The sequence below is a fragment of the Ovis aries genome, chromosome 1 (assembly GCF_016772045.2).
Source record: "Ovis aries strain OAR_USU_Benz2616 breed Rambouillet chromosome 1, ARS-UI_Ramb_v3.0, whole genome shotgun sequence".
NCBI lineage: Eukaryota > Metazoa > Chordata > Mammalia > Artiodactyla > Bovidae > Ovis > Ovis aries.
Genome location: NC_056054.1, coordinates 63,953,021 through 63,969,160, shown reverse-complemented (window position 1 = coordinate 63,969,160; position 16,140 = coordinate 63,953,021). Strand labels below are relative to the sequence as shown.

General features: G+C 42.9%; 1 pseudogene; it reads right to left on the bottom strand.

The window, feature by feature from the left end:
• Positions 1 to 5,845: 5,845 nt before the first annotated feature.
• On the bottom strand, positions 5,846 to 7,633 carry LOC105614834 (heterogeneous nuclear ribonucleoprotein A1-like; annotated as a pseudogene).
• Positions 7,634 to 16,140: the final 8,507 nt, after the last annotated feature.

Genomic DNA, 16,140 nt, shown 5'->3' with positions numbered 1-16,140 from the left:
TGAATTGAAGAATGAAATTCTTTTAATCTTTCGATCTCTCAATTTTTCCTGCCTCTTGTGCCTTCTCTCACTTTAGTGGATTTTAGCTTATTTTTCTCTTCCCCAGTTGCAGTCATGAAAAAAACTTAACTGTTCCCATATCTATTAGAAATCACCTTCTAGTGTGAGAGGCAACCATTAAATAAAGGTACAGATATATCATTGCAATCATGGTACAAACAATGAAGAAAAAAGTTACTCAGAATTACAAAGGAGACTAGCGAGTAGTTCAGAGACCTCTGGAGGATGTGATATTTAAACCAAGGCCTGAAATATAAATGGAAGCTATTTAAGAAAAGAATACTTTGAAATGCCTTACATTTAGAGGGAAGAGTACGTGCCAAGACCCAGACTTCGTAGGAAGTCAGGCACTTCCACACACATGCAAGAAGTCAGAACGTCTGGAAACTTGTGATCCTGAGAGGAGGATAGTAGGAAGTGAGGTTGGGAAGGTAGGCAAGGAGGGTCTGTGCTGTCTTACGACTTTGGTCACACTCTTGAGTTGCTTTTAGAATAAAACCAGAAAAGGAAAAACACCTCAATCAGGAGTGACAAAATCTGGTAAGATCAACTCTCATGGGCACACTCAGAAAATATGTCTGCGTAAACACTTCAGTGCTTTACCTACTGCACTAATAGCCTCTTTAGGAGCATCTGGTGTATAATTTACACTTTAAAATCACTCATCAACTTGCTTTGAGAACAACAAAGACAACCCTAAGCTAAAATGTTAAGTTTTATGAGATTTCAATGTTTTATTTGTTATCTATACTCAAGGATCCTTAGACTATTCACTAGTTATTCAGACTCATAGGGGGGCCTATTAGTCCACACCACACCCAGCGTTCTACCTTGCCCCTCTAAATTGAGCATTAAAGTCAATTCTAGCTCCAAGGAAGGAACACGGAGCTCCAGCCTCGAAACTATGTGACTCTATATCCATAGCAGTCTTTCTGTCACCACCTCCACTGTAACTAGTACCAGAGGTCTTGTGCCCGGTTTCACCTACATTCAAGCTTTTGACCCATGTCCGTGGCTCCTGTTTCACCTGATCTCCCACATCATAAATACCTATATGACTCAACAAGACTGTTTTACCTGCCATTCCATATTCTGAAATCTATTCTCCTGGCCTGAAGTGTGTTTCCATTTCTTCCTTCCTGGCTTGAACATCTGGACCTATAGCCCAGACTCTGATCTGATCTCAGTGTTTCCTGCCTAACCTAGTCCTATGAACAATGACTAATTCATCTACTTTAAAACTCATATCTCTTCATTGTAGCCTAACAATACAGGACTCTTCCGTTTCTCTCCATATAGAGTGAAATCTTTATCCAGCTATACCCCTTGCCTATCCACTCAGAATCAGCTCGATCTTATCCCAAAGCTCAGCCCAGATCCCAGCCAAGCTCTTTTGGTCTAGTTTCCATTGCTGCATTACAAATCATCCCAAAACTCAATGGTTTAAATATTTGTATATCTGTGCATAAACAAATAGAGAAGGGAAAAGATTCCATTGATTGTTTCCCTAGAGAAATCTAATATACCTCTTGCAATTCTCTGTGCATTAATGATTAACTTTCACTTAGATTTGCAAGGAAAGGGTCAACATAAGTCTAGACTACACAGGCTCTTTAGAATCCTCCTGCAATGCAGGAAACTCAGGTTCGATCCCTGGGTCAAGAAGATCCCCTGGAGGAGGGCATGGCAACCCATTCCAGTATTCTAGCAGGAAAATCCCGTGGCAAGAGAAGCCTGAAAGGCTACAGTCTGAACACAACTGAAGCGATTAAGCACATACAACCTATGTTCAGAGATTGTCAGACTGACAGTGTTTCAGTTTTAACAGAATTTTGACAGGCTCCTCCTCATAGCCACCTAGCCAAAGCGCCTTCGTCAAAGTGGTGGTGTTTTCCTCATTAGCGGTAACACATGAGATTGTGTTTATGTTTGACTGTATACAGGATATACCATCAAAGTTGATTAAATGAATCATTTAACACTGTTTACAGGAAAAGACTTAACAGATGTCAGGAAGAGGAAAGTCATCTTTTGAGTGTAAACAGTGATGTCAGTTGGTACAGAAGTTTCTGAAAGGCAAAACAATAGTGGGAAAAATGTTTTGTAACTGATGTGCAAACAGAAGGGAAAGTTAGGGGGTAGTAAATTAGCCTGCTCTGGAAGAAATACTTCTTGTCAAATCAGTGTAATCTTTCTCCACAGAGTTACTTGCCTGTTAGGACAGGGATGGGTATAATCTGTCCTCAGTGTAGCCAGGCATTTTATCCTAACTTTACAGAGTTATTTGTAAACTAGGAGAAATATCATCTAATACCTCCATTTTTTTTTAAAGTGGATGCATTTGAGAATGAGAAGGTATTGCTTATTTATGAATTATTTTCAATAGTTCAGTATCAGTGTAGAGCAAAGCAAGTGGCATCTTCAGGTTTCCATTATGTATAACTTACTAGAATCACAGTACTTTTCAGTGAGAAGCCAAGAAGGGGAAAATCGACACCTGGGGATTCTCTTACTCCCTGTCATTTTTTCCCATCGGTGTCTGACTTTTGTTTCCCCTTCATGTGATGTCTCTTGGAATAAATGATACATTTGCTTCAGACTCACGTTCCCTGATGCCAGCTCTCTATGAAGGTAGCCCCTCTGCCCTCTCTTTTGAGTATTTTTGCCTCACGTGATTTTTCATGATCACTGGGGCACACCAGTCCATTCTAAAGGTGATCAGTCCTGGGTGTTCTTTGGAAGGAATGATGCTAAAGCTGAAATCCGAGTACACTGGCCACCTCATGCAAAGAGATGACTGATTGGAAAAGACCCTGATGCTGGGAGGGATTGGGGGCAGGATAAAAAGGGACAACTGAGGATGAGATGGCTAGATGGCATCACCGACTCGATGGACATGATTCTGGGTGAACTCCGGGAGTTGGTGATGGACAGGGAGGCCTGGCGTGCTGCGATTCATGGGGTCGCAAAGAGTCAGACACGACTGAGTGACTGAACTGAACTGAACTGGGGCACATTAGAGAACTTTGCCTCTTCTGGGTCCTCATTGCATTCTGAGGCACTGAGGGTTAGGATTCCATCATATTTCGTCATAATTGGAAGGACTCAATTCAGCCCATAACACTGCCTGAAACTAAATTTCAGGGTGGTGAGGGGAGAAGTGCACTGAAGAGAAATTGGGAAGCGGAACACAGAGACAGTTAACTGTTTGGAGAAATTTGAATGAGAGAGGAAGAAGCTAGATTGGATTTGAGAGTTGAAGGATATGTTGTTTGTTTTCGCCTGAGAGAAAATTGAGTGTGTTATAAACAGAGGGGAAAATGCCAGGGAAGAAGTGAAATGAAGAGAGGCAATGTGTAGAGAGACATGCCTTTGAGCAGAAGGGAGAGCCTGGAGGACAAGCAATGAGGATGGCGTACAAGGCAAGGGCTTACACGGTAGGAGTACAGGATGGCGGTCCAGGGACCTCCGCTTCCAGTGATGCTGGGGCCAAGGCCATTCATCGGGACTGTAGAGAGCAGACGAAGGAGGGAGCAACAGACTCGTAAAGAAGGTTTGGAGTAGTTGCTGAGGAAGGCAAAAGAGGAGATAGGAGATCCAGAGTGGCACTGGTCTTGCCTGGAATCTAGCCCTGCCTCTTCACTAACCTACTATGTGAGTTTGGCTCAGTTATCTAATTTTTTTTTTCATGTTATTCTCATCTGTGAAACGGTTAATAATAGCCACTGTGAATACTCTACATTATTATGAGGATTAAATCAGAAAGAGGTTAAACTTTCAGTGACACTATTAGTAGCATTCTGGTTCTCACATTACCCAGCACTGGCACCCTGGTTTAGCAAACTGGTTCTAACTTCTCATTTTCTTATTCAAGCTTCATCTGGGCCATTTATCAAGGATTCATTTGTCTGACTGCATAGATTTGTTGATGGTATCCCCATTTCCCATTCAAATGTTAAGCCAGGAGGTATTCCCCTGCCCATTTAGTCTTAATCATTCCCAGAACATCCCAAATAAAGTCTGTTTTTTCTCAAAGAAAATAAAACACACGCATACCAAGACATTCTCAAAATAGGCTCTAAACAGACGTATTTCTGCCAAGAATAATTTCTGCTCTACTCAAAACTGGTTTACAGGATTGTAAATTGAGATCAGCCTTTGCGTCTTACTCTATAGGGGCAATGAGTCAGGATTTCCTGAAATTAAGCAATCATGTAAAATGCATTAGTGGCTTCTACAAGACCTTAGGTGCTTCCTTGTGCCAAGAAGTTAACCTGTTTAATTCTTGGCATCTCTTTCATTTCCCCCAATGACTTAGTTAAGATCCTTCCATCAGTCGCAGTCAGTATGACAATGTAGCCAAGATGCAATGAAATTTTGTTCTCTAGAAACCTAAGTCTGGTGATGACTGCTGTGTATCGATGAGAAGGCTGGATTCTAAGTCTGAATAATTAGTTTTTTAGTCAAAACTACACTGGCCTCTAGTCTGAGTTCAATTCCTTGCATTGCTTAAGCCAATCATAATCTAGTTTTGCCCCACTTCAGACAGTAATCTAATTGCTAATCCTTTGTTCTCATTCTATTAATGTTTGAATTTTCTGTACTGATTTCACTTCTGTCTTAGAATACCGTTTGCTTTCAACACACCACTTTTTCTTAGTTCTCTTCATTCCTTCATTAGTTACTTCTCCTCTGCCTGTCCCACAGATAATTCCAAGTTGTCCCTCACAGCCCCTTCTCTCTGCCCAGTGTTAGTAATTTAAATGGCATTAGGGGCCAGGCTAGACAGGTAGTACCAAGGTCAGATACAATTAACAGGGAGTGATAAGAACTCAGGCAAAGAGAAAAGGCATATTCCATATAAAACCACCCACAGCTGAAAAAATTTTAAGCAACCATCTTGGTCAAAAACCTTTCCATGGACTGGACTGGACAGCTGTTTCATGACAGCTGTTCTCAGAACTGAGGTCTTCCTGTCCAAGACTCCGAGAATAGTACCCATTTACAGGGTGTTTTGTGTACCTCTTAACCCCTATATCAGAGAAGGCGATGGCCCCCACTCCAGTACTCTTGCCTGGGAAATCCCATGGATGGAGGAGTCTGGTAGGCTGCAGTCCATGGGGTCGCAAAGAGTCGGACACAACTGAGTGACTTCACTCACTTTTCACTTTCATGCATTGGAGAAGGAAATGGCAACCCACTCCAGTGTACTTGCCTGGAGAATCCCAGGGATGGGGCAGCCTGGTGGGCTGCCATCTATAGGGTCACACAGAGTCAGACACCACTGAAGCGACTTCGCAGCAGCAGCAATAACCCTTATATAACAAAACAACAGTCATTCCTGACTTTGAGTTCAGGGATCTTGTATAAGTCACCCAAACCTGATTTGTTTTCTTTTTTTTCAAGAAGTTATTGCATTTTCTATTGATTACACATCATAATGGATGATACACAAGCTTCATTCCTATAACTTTATCTGGTACCATAGTTCAGTTTAGATATATTGCATAGGATGTGCCAACAATCATTAATATTCAAAAACAAAAACAAAAAAAACCCATGACTTTGCATGGGTGACTGTCTTAATGGTGAACTCCAGGTCACAACACAGTAACTGTCAGTTCAACAACACCAAGGTTCTGAAGACAACAGCTTCTCCACGAAAGCAGGTTGTAAATAAATTTCAAATGGAACCTGGCATCACCCTGAAGGAATTCTTACTTCACATGGTTGGGGTAGTTTACCAAAATAGCTTCAGAGTAAACTAGTTTTACACAGCACATTAAAAAAAAAAAAAAAGACATTTATTCTGCATCATGATCAGACTATTACATTTAGAAATCAACAGCATGGGTGCAAAAAAAAAAATCTACATTAAAACCCTTTGTTGGAATGGCTTACACTTTCCACAGAACAGAAACTAAAATAACCTGTTATACAATTAGTCACAAGTACAGTCCTCGAGTTTTTTGCCCATACACATGAGTGTTGTCTAAAAGGTGTCTTCTTTGTAGCAGCTGGGCCCTGCCACCACTGTGCTGGCTGAGTTCACAAATCTGTTGTAACCTGTAGCTGCCCTGTCACTTCTCTGGCTCTCCTCTCCTGCTAAGCTTTGTTTCCTGGCAGTAATTAAAACCTTCCGCCACTGCCGTAGCTCCTGCCGCTGCTGAAGCCACCACAGCCACCTTCATTTCATGGTTTGGCAAAGTATTGACCTCCACCACCATGGGGGCCAGAACTTCTCCCTCCAAAGTTTCCTCCTTTCATGGGTCCACAATTTGAAGATTGATTGTTGTAACTGCCAAAATCATTGTAGCTTCCGCCACCTCCAAAACTGCTTCCGTCATTACCAAATCCATTATATCCATCCCCACTGCCACCATATCCGCCACCACCACGGCTGCCACCAAAGCCACCTCGACCGCTGACGTTTCCTCCACGACCAAAGTTGTCGCTCCCATCCAAACCACCTCCACGACCGCCACCAAAGTCTTCAGAACCACTGCGACCCCTCTGGCTGGCTGAAGCAGTAGCCATCGCTTGCTCAGACAGGGCCTTTCTCACTTCACAGCCCTGGCCGTTCGCAGTGCGGTGTTTCTGAGCGACAGTCTCGCCTACGGAGTCACGGCCATCAAAGAGCACGACAGCGCAGCCTCTCGTTTTGCCGCTGCCTCGGTCAGTCGTGATCTCAGTCACGCCAGGTTCCCATACTGCTCGAGATAATCTCTCAGGCGGTGCTCTTCAGCGTCTTCTTTAATGCCACAACAAAAACCTCTTTCACAGGTAAGTGGGCCCCAGGTCTTTGACAATGCTCTCTCGAGACGGCCCTCTTGGGTTCCACAGCTCTTCCGTCCGCCTTGCGCGGCCTTCCTTTCGCCTCCTCCAAGGCGTGTGTGACAAACCCGAAGCCTCTGGGGCGCTTGGCGTTTGGATCGCTCGTTGTTACCACACAGTCTGTGAGCGCTCCCCATTGCTCAAAATGGCTCCTCAGACCCTCATCAGTTGTTTCAAAGCTCGGTCCTCTGATGAGGAGCTCCCGCAGCTGTTCAGGCTCTTTGGGAGACTCTGGCTCAGACATGAAAGCAGTGGAGGCGGGATGGGGGAACTTCAGCGCTGCTTTCTCAGCGGCATATACAGGCAGAAAGCCTGATTTGTTTTTAATCTGTAAAACAAAATTCCTCAGAGGCTCACTCAAATTTCTTAATATGAGGCAAACATTTTGCTAAGTGACAATGACATCATTTACTGTAAGTTTTCCAAAGGGCCCTTTTCTATTTCTCTAACTTAGAATTGTCACCTCCACAGCACAGAGGTGTTCTCTCCCGTCTGCGCCATGCACCCAGGGTTTATGCCATCACATGACACTTGTGCACAACTCAGGAGGGAATAGCACAGCCCGGCTGAAAGGAAGCCCTCACCTTCTCTATCCAGAGCTCTTTGTTTTTTACGCTCTGCCTGTACAGTTTGGAAAACTCTATTCTCTTGGACTTAGCACCACAGATACTTATTTCTTTAACATTCTTTCTCACTGAAGTTCAATTTTTTATGAGAAAACTTGTTTTAAAGAAGAATCTGAATTAGAACTGTACATCTGATTACTGTACATTTTCTTGTACACTCAGAATAGACATTTTAAAAATAACAGCATTTTCTTGAGAAAGTTCTTGAAATGATGCACAGTCTTATACAGTAATTTTCATGTTTGTTGAAGCTGCTACCAAGACTCCAGAGGAATTCCTCTTGAGCGCAGAGACTAAGAGAGAGTTGCTTCTCCATAGTATCTTAGCATCAGCTCAGCAGTGCCAGTTCAACTCAGCTCAAGAATCACTGGACCTCATTGTGCAAGATTCTGAACAAGTGAAACAGTCCCTACTCGTAGTTTGAAATGAAAGAGGATCCAGGTTGTCAAGGTAACAGATAAAATGAGACACGGGAAGAAGCACAAGGCCAAAGTTCAGTCTTCCCACCACCCTCCCACACTTGGCCACCATTTCCCCACCTCAATCCTCTCTGCATCTTATAGATTAAAATGCCACGCATTTTCATCAAGTCCTCTCTTGAAACAGTCACTCCATTTCCATCTTCCTCCAGCTCATCTGGCCTGTTCTTTCCTTCCCACTTCGTCTCTAACAATTGATAGGAATAAATTCTGTCTCCTTACACTGTGTATCCTGCACAGTCCACTAGAGTGTAAGTGCCACAAGAACAAAGACCCTGTGCTTATTATTACTATTGTATTCACAAAGCGGAGTTGAGTGTCTGGCACAAGGGAGGTGCTTCATAAACAGTTGTTAAAGTAAATGGAGTGTTCATTTACAGGAGTACGTCTTTGTCCCAGTAATACTTTCTACACTTTCTACCCAGTATGTCCTCACTCTTCCTCTCCAAAATTCTCAAACCCACACTCATATCTGTGATGGACTGAATGTTTGTGTTTCCCCACCCCAAATTCATATGTTGAAATCCTGACCCCCAATGTTATGGTATTAGGAGATGAAGGTATTAGGAGATGAGGGTAGAGCCCTGGTGAATAGGATTAGTGCCCTTCCAAGGAGAAATATCAATAACCTCAGATATGCAGATGACACCACCCTTATGGCAGAAAGTGAAGAGGAGCTAAAAAGCCTCTTGATGAAAGTGAAAGAGGAGAGTGAAAAAGTTGGCTTAAAGCTCAACATTCAGAAAACGAAGATCATGGCATCTGGTCCCATCACTTCATGGGAAATAGATGGGGAAACAGTGGGAACAGTGTCAGACTTTATTTTGGGGGGCTCCAAAATCACTGCAGATGGTGATTGCAGCCATGAAATGAAAAGATGCTTACTCCTTGGAAGAAAAGTTATGACCAACCTAGATAGTATATTTAAAAGCAGAGACATTACTTTGCGAACTAAGGTCCGTCTAGTCAAGGGTATGGTTTTTCCTGTGGTCATGTATGGATGTGAGAGTTGGACTGCGAAGAAGGCTGAGCGCCACAGAATTGATGCTTTCGAACTGTGGTGTTGGAGAAGACTCTTGAGAGTCCCTTGGACTGCAAGGAGATCCAACTAGTCCATTCTAAAGGAGATCAGCCCTGGGATTTCTTTGGAAGGAATGATGCTAAAGCTAAAACTCCAGTACTTTGGCCACCTCATGCAAAGAGTTGACTCATTGGAAAAGACTTTGATGCTGGGAGGGATTGGGGGCAGGAGGAGAAGGGGACGACAGAGGATGAGATGGCTGGATGGCATCACTGACTCGATGGACGTGAGTCTGAGTGAACTCTGGGAGTTGGTGATGGACAAGGGAGGCCTGGCGTGCTGCAATTCATGGGGTCACAAAGAGTCGGACACGACTGAGCGACTGAACTGAACTGAACTGAAGAGAGCCCTGAAAGAGCTCTTACCACATGAAGACATAACAAGAAGATGGCCATCTGTGAGACAGAAAGCCAGCTCTCACCAAACACCAGATCTGCTGGTCTTGAACTTCTCAGCCTCCAGAACTGTGAGAAATAAACTTAACGTTGTTTGGCCATGCAGTCTCTATGCTTTGTTATAGAAGCTCAGACTGACTAAACTAATCTCTTTCTTCTGACAGCTATTTAATTTCAAGTTTGCTCTGTACAGCTTAGTGTTTGAATATATCCCACACTGGTGATACTCATTCAATTTTCAGGGAAAGACATAGTTGACTGTTAAGTTCTTTGCTGTTCCTAACACACTGAGTTGTTCAGTGAAGACTGAAAGCCCTCAAGTGGACACTTACTTATAATATCTGCAACTTGCCAGAAGGAGCTCCACTTAATCTTTTGAGATCAGGACTGCAGAGTTCAGCTTTCAAATAAGTCAGCTTAACTCCAGGAAAGTCTGAGTAACAGTAAGAAGTCAGAAAAGATAGAACAAGCTGCTCTGACCCAAGAAACACGAGATCTTCCTTAAGGTCATTTCCAAAGGGTGATAAATTCCCTCAACAGGAACATCTGGGCCTGACTTTTCTAAAGATCCAGTTCTTCCCCTTCACAAAACAAACCCTAGGTCTCATTTTTACATGAACTGAATAAGAGCTCTTCTACAGGGTTCTTGAGTATTTGTGTGTGTCAGCCTCTGGGATCATTTTGTCCTGCAGACAAGTGAGTATTTTGGTCTCTTGTGGACCACATGCTCTAAGGTAAAGATTCATAGGAGTACTTGTTTCTCCTTTGTGACAAGGAGGAGATAAACACCAGTTAAAATCCAACTTCTGTGGCAATAGCACATGACCCTGCAGAATGGACTTACAAAGGGATTTTTTTTTTTCTCCTAAACGCTTCTATTTCTTGACAGAAATGACCAGTTTCTCTACCATTAGGGCATCTGTGACCTACTAGATAAAGATCATATTCTATCAAATGGAAATTTGTATCAGGACTTTTCCCACTGTAGTGAGAGAAATCTACTCAAACTAAGCCAAAAAGGGAATTTAATGGCAAACCTAACTGAGAAGTCCTAAGGTTGTCTGGCTTTAGGTATGGTTTGGGTAGGAGCTGGCAAACTGTAACTCATTGCCTGTTTTTGTAAATAAAGTTTTACTGGCACAGCCGTGATTGTTCTTTTACATATTGTTCATGGTTCTTTCAAGCTACAACAGCAGTACTGAGTACTCACAAGAGAGACCTTATAGCCAGCAAAACCTAAAGTATTACACGGCTCTTTCTAGAAAAAGTTTGCTAGCCCCTGACCTACCTAGGAGCCCAGGCGATGTCCCCAGGATTCTCTAAGCTCTTCCCTTTGACCCTACTCTGAGATGGCTTCATAGTCCAGCGTCCCCATGCTGATATCATTCCTTTCTGCTAACAGTCCTAGTTGAGAAGAGCACTTCTTTCCCAGTAACTCTTGCCAAAATCCTAGGGTTTAAACTGACAAGTTGGGTAAGGTACCCATCCTTGGATTGATGCCGTATGGTTTGGAGGATGGACTTTTCGCTGATTGGCGTAGGCTTGAGTCACACCACCCTGTGCTGGAGTTGAATCAGTCACCCCAAGCATTCTTCCCAAGGAAGGTGAAAATCTACAAATGTCCATTATGGTTGGTTGGTCACATTCTGAGCTTGGACATTTCTGAGAGTATGTCAATGAGCTATCTGCATGATTTTAGAAACCCTTAAACGGAGTTACTATTAATAACAACCAGCTGTTATTGATGAGGTTTCAGTGCCAGATACTATACTGAGGATTAAATATTATCTTGTTTATCCTCTCAACAGCTATAAACACTAGGCATTTTTATTTCCAGTTTACCAATGAGGAAAATAAGGATAAGAGATTTAATAATAAGTTGGCTTCAAAGTTTCACAGTCAGGATTGGAACCTAGAGCTGTCTAACTGTGAGCTTGAATTATGCTGCCTGCCTCCCCACCCCTATAGCGTTGCTTTTCTGGGAATTCCCTACTCACCCACCCTGTGCCCGAATAGTGCTTGAGCACTGAACTCGGGACCAAAGGGCCCAAGTTCTAGTGAACTCAGCTCTGCCATTAACTCACCGGATGACTTTTAGCAAGTTACTTAGCTTTTGGAATTTCAGTTTCCTCATCTGTAAAAATGAACAGCTTAAACTATCAGTGACTTTCAAACTATGTTCTACTGGCAGGGGGGCTTTTGTGGCAGTACCCTAGAGTTTGCCATAGAGAGTGAGGGACATTTGACCAGCTGTCTCTCCACACTCCCCCAATCTCATAATCTCCATCACTTTTCTTTTGGCTCCTTCTTAAGTCTAATTTGTAAAGAATAAACATTCCTGTTGCAAAAAAAAAAAAAAATTAATCATGGGACTAAAAGACCTTTAAGATAAGTCAATACTTTCTGCCTGTTCTTGTACCTCTCTCTTCCTGCTTGTGTCGTGGGAGGCTGAGCTGTATGGATGGACTACATCAACAGGTTTTCTGTGCTTTGACTTCCTGTTGGGTTCAGCCAGTAGGAAACTAGTGGAAAGGGGATGAAAGGAGAGAGAGGTCAGGGTACAGATTCACCTGGCTCAGTTCAGTTCAGTTCAGTCTAGTCGCTCAGTCATGTCCGACTCTTTGAGACCCCATGAATCGCAGCACGCCAGGCCTCCCTGTCCATCACCAACTCCTGGAGTTCACTCAGATTCACATCCATCGAGTCAGTGATGCCATCCAGCCATCTCATCCTCTGTCGTCCCCTTCTCCTCCTGCCCCCAATCCCTCCCAGCCTCAAAGTCTTTTCCATAGCTAGGTTCAAAGATTACAGCTCTTGCTGGGTAACTCCCTCCATCAGCGCTGTATGGGTTTGGGAAACTGTTTCATTCTCTGCCCCAATCCTATCTAAGAGCAGTAACACTTCCTTGCTGTCACTAGCCCTGAGGTACCTTGCCATTCCTTGGAGTCTTGTTGTAATGATAGTATGTCTGGTTATGTAGAAACTGTTATTTAAGTATTTCCTTCTTTAAATATTCCTCACTGGGAAAGGTGGTCAGGATGGCAAAGTAGGAAGAACCAGAACTCATTTCCTCCCATGGACACACCAAGACTACAAATGCTTTGAAAACCATCTAAAGTACTAGCATAAAAGATTTTCCAAGACTAAAGATATAAAGAAAACAACAGTGAAACATGTAGGAGGGGCAGAGATGTGGCATAGTCAAGACTCATACCCCCAAGTCAGTGACCCACATATGGGGAGAATATCACAATCACAGAGGCCCTCTCCAAGGAGCAAAGAAATTGAGCTCCACATCAGCCTCCCTGGCCCAGGGGCCCCAGAGGGAACAAATGAGAATGCCTGGCTTCAACAGCCAATGGGATTTACAGTCAGAAGATCTAGAAAGCTACAAGAAACAGAGATTTCACTCTTACAGGATTCATTCAAAAGCTCACATGCTGTAAGTCTCAGAGCAGAGGCAATAGTTTGAAAGGAGGCTTATTCAGATCTACTTGCTAATCTCAGGGAGCCTCCTAGGGAGACAGGAGGCAACTGGGACACCCCTGGGGATGGAGATGCTGGTGGCAGCCCTTTTGGGGAGCATATTTAATCACAGTAACACTGGTACTTAAAAGAGCCATTTTGGAATACTCTCTTTAATCTTAGCGCCAGGGACCCGGCCCCTCCCAACAGTGGCCTGGCATCCCCACACCCTCTCAGGATACAGCAAAAGCAGTTCTAAGAGCAAAGCTTATAGCAATGCAAGCTTGCCTCAGGAAATAAGAAAAATCTCATCAACCTAACTTTATACCTAAAGGAACCAGAGAAAGAACAAGCAAAACCCAAAGTTAGTAGAAGGAACTAAATCATAAAAATCAGAGCAGAAATAAATGAAGCAGAGACTAAAAAAGAAAAAAAATCAATAGAAAAATTTTAAAAAAGAAACTAAGACTTGTGGAAACCAAGGAGAAATTGGTTGACAGAGCTTGGAGGAATGTTCTAGATGAAGAGAACAACATGACCATGGGCCTGTCAGCCAGAAATTACAGGATGTGCTTCAGACACCGTATAATAGTTCAATCCGACTACTGCAGACATGTGAGAGTTCTGTTTTTGCCACTCAGCCACAATTATTCATCCTTTTTCTACTGGAAATAATATGACATATTGTATTTTGAGAATAACCCCTCCCTGTAGTTATCTCATTAGTGAAGTGAAGTCGCTCAGTCGTGTCTGACTCTTTGCAACCCCGTGGACTGTAGCCCACCAGGCTCCTCTGTCCATGGGATTCTCCAGGCAAGAATACTGGAGTGGGCTGCCATTTCCTTCTCCATCTCATTAGTAGTAAGAGATTGACAACCTTCAGCTTCTAATTCGGGTCCCAACTGGGTTCAGTTAGTCAGCATAATCTAGCCCCAGAGTGACTGATTCAATGATGGGCATGTAACTCAATTTGGACCAGTGAGAATCAGAGGCAAGACATGTGTTGAAAGTGACAGAGTTTTATCCAGAATTTAACTGTAAAGTCTCTTTCCACTGGATTTGAAATTAAGAGGATGTAGAGACAGGAGCTGCTGCAACCAGCTCGTGACCATGAGGGCAGAGCTTGACTAAGAATGAAGCCAGCACAGCTGAAAGGCATCCCGAAGGTAGAAAGATAAAACCTCGTTTCTGATCAATTCACTCCTGAAGCTGAAACAATCTGTGAGTAATCCATTAGCCAGTTAATTACGACATCAATGAATTCCCTTTATCTCTTAAGCCAGTTTAAACTAGAATTCCTACCTCTACTTAAAAACATAAGGGTTAAGACTAGGAAGATAGTTTGAATCCAGGACAAAGGATGTTGAATAGCAAGTCTTGAACTAGATTTCACAGGAAAAATTTTTGACAAGGATTGACGTAATTCTTCAATTTCCCTTTAGGCTGTACAAAGCGGTTTTACATAAACTATCTTACTGAATCTTCAGTTTTCCAATGTCATACATATTATCTTCCATGAGGAAATTGAGTACCAGAAAGTCTAAATGACTTGCTTTACAATCGTGCAGCTCATGAAAGAGCAAAGTGTCAGTTTTGGATCTTTCAATTCTGAATCCTGCTGCTAAGATCTCCTGCATCGCAGGTGGATTCTTTACTGTCTGAGACACCAGGGGAGCCCAAAGCTGCTTCAGCAACATGCAAAAGAAAAAACAAAAGCAAAGCAAGCAAACAAAAAGCACCTGAATCTGAAGACTTGAAGGATCCTTACCTCCAAGATACCTTTCTGATTTCATGACCTGTCAGTGTTGGAATTCACATTTGGACAGAATGAGGTGCTGCTGGTATAGATCTCTTCTGATCCTTGGAATCATCTAGAGTGTTGCCATGCAAAGAAGATGGGCTTCAAGTACATAAAGCTTGACTGCTCCTTATCACTATGGCCACTGAGGAATTCATTTAATATTTCTTCATGCATTGGAGAAGGAAATGGCAACCCATTCCAGTGCTCTTGCCTGGAGAATCCCAGGGACGGCGGAACCTGGTGGGCTGTCGTCCATGAGGTCGCACAGAGTCGGACACGACTAAAGCAACTTAGCAGCAGCAGCATTTGTAAAACAGTGGTGACAATTGCTACCTCGTTTGGGTCAATATGAAAATTGAACAGGTAAAGTGTCTGTTACAATAGGCATCTGTAAAAGTTAGGTCTCTTTATTATGGAAGGTAGTAGAAGCAGGTTTTTGAATCAGTCTTGGTTTTAAATTTTCACTCTTTTCCTAACTAGCTCTATGCACCCACCTGTAGAGTTGGTTCTTTCTTTCTCTTTTTCAATCTGTTGGGTTTTTAAAATATTTATTTATGTGGCTGCACTGGATCTTACTTGCATCATGTGGGATCTTTCGTTGCGGCACATGGACTCCTGATCAGTAGTTGTGGCACTCCAGCTTAGTTGCTCCTCGGCATGTGGGATCTTAGTTCCCTGACCAGGGATTGAACCCTGATCCCCTGTGTTGCAAGGTGGATTCTTAACCACTGGACCACCACGGAAGTCCCTAGAGTTGGTTCTTGAAGGACAGGTCTGTCCTTACCTCTGCTGAATCCACAGTGGCCCTAGAAGGCAGTCAGTAAATGTTTAAATGACAAGTTTCCTAAGCTTTAAATTTAAACAATTGAGATAAAATATATAGTACAAGTATAGTATAAGAAATCAGGATATAGCATGAAACAGTCCAATCCCTGGCCCATAGTAAGTGTTCAGAAAATCATAATTGAGCTGATTTCTATTGAATACTTACTTGTACCAGTCCCTGCTCTAAACACCAAAGATATTCATACAATTCTCAAATCTCCATCCCTGTTTTACAGATAAAAATCAAAGCTTCATTTTTATTATTATCTAAATACTTAATGTCACTTTAGGCCCCATGACTTGTGAGTCCAACTCTTTCCTTTTAAGGTTTGGGACCCTCAAGGAGTCTGATTCAGGGTCTGTTAAATTATGGCTTCTCTCTTTCCTTTTTTGCCTTGTTAGAATGAAATAAAGCCTTCTTTCTTTAAAGAACACAATGAAGACTTTCTTTTGATTTTCCTCCTCTTTCTCCCATTATTTCCAGAGTGAGGTTGGCCTGCCTGAGGTTTTGTCTGGCAGGAGCCCTTTAATTCAGAGAAGGCCAACAACTCACTGAGCCGGCAGGCCTTTGCCC